At 56.5% G+C, this 722-nt stretch overlaps 1 protein-coding gene across 1 annotated transcript in view; it reads left to right on the top strand.

The window, feature by feature from the left end:
* Positions 1–722, top strand: part of LOC121018377 (tripartite motif-containing protein 26) — a 19,133-nt gene that overhangs the window by 12,624 nt on the left and 5,787 nt on the right. The gene's annotated exons all lie outside the window — the stretch shown is intronic.

The following is a 722-nucleotide window of genomic DNA, read 5'->3' as shown; positions in this document are numbered from 1 at the left end:
CACCACTAGGACCCTACCCCACCGCTCACCTGCGGGACCTGGGACACGCACCCACTAGGTCTCTGCCCCACCGCTCACCTGGGGGACCTGAGACACTCACTGATTCTCAGTCCTGGGTTTTCTCTCCCGAGACGTGGGCAGGATAACCCCACTGCCCCCACGTATTCCAGCAGTCAGGTGAGTGTAAGATGACATGACTGGCATATGCTGTCACTTCAAAAAGCAAATTTTCTACCAAAAAAAGTGTAAGAATCTTAGAAAGTGCTGTGGAAGTGGAAGGGAAGGTCATTGCTCTTTCCATGACTGCTCCTGTCCTCAACTCTATCGTTCACGAGTCTGCCTGCTAGCCAGTCCAATGGGGGCTGATTCTTGTGGTTTGGAGCAGACGCAGCCTGGGTGGGGGGCTGAGCACCAGCTGAATGGCAGCTCCTCTCAGGGACCTGAAGGGCTAGAGGATATGGGTAGCTGGGGAAGGAGACTGAGATGGGTGAGGTTTTTTCTGCAACTGTAGTCACCCCCAGAGGAAAAGTCAGAGAGCAGGCAGGGAGCCTCTGGAGCACTTCCTGGAGGAGGCAGCTTGGATGCTGTCAGGGGGAGAGTCCTGACCTGAAACAACTCTGTGACTCCCTGCTCCTGAGCCTGTCTGAGGAGCGCCCCTCCCTGATCAGGGCTCACAGCCTCTCTGAGGTGTCCCGCCTCCCTGATCAGGGCTCAGTGCCTCT

Source organism: Herpailurus yagouaroundi, unplaced genomic scaffold (assembly GCF_014898765.1).
Source record: "Herpailurus yagouaroundi ecotype Mexico unplaced genomic scaffold, PumYag 219, whole genome shotgun sequence".
Lineage (NCBI taxonomy): Eukaryota > Metazoa > Chordata > Mammalia > Carnivora > Felidae > Herpailurus > Herpailurus yagouaroundi.
The sequence above is the reverse complement of the archived record's forward strand: the minus strand, read 5'-3'. Positions and strand labels throughout refer to the sequence as shown.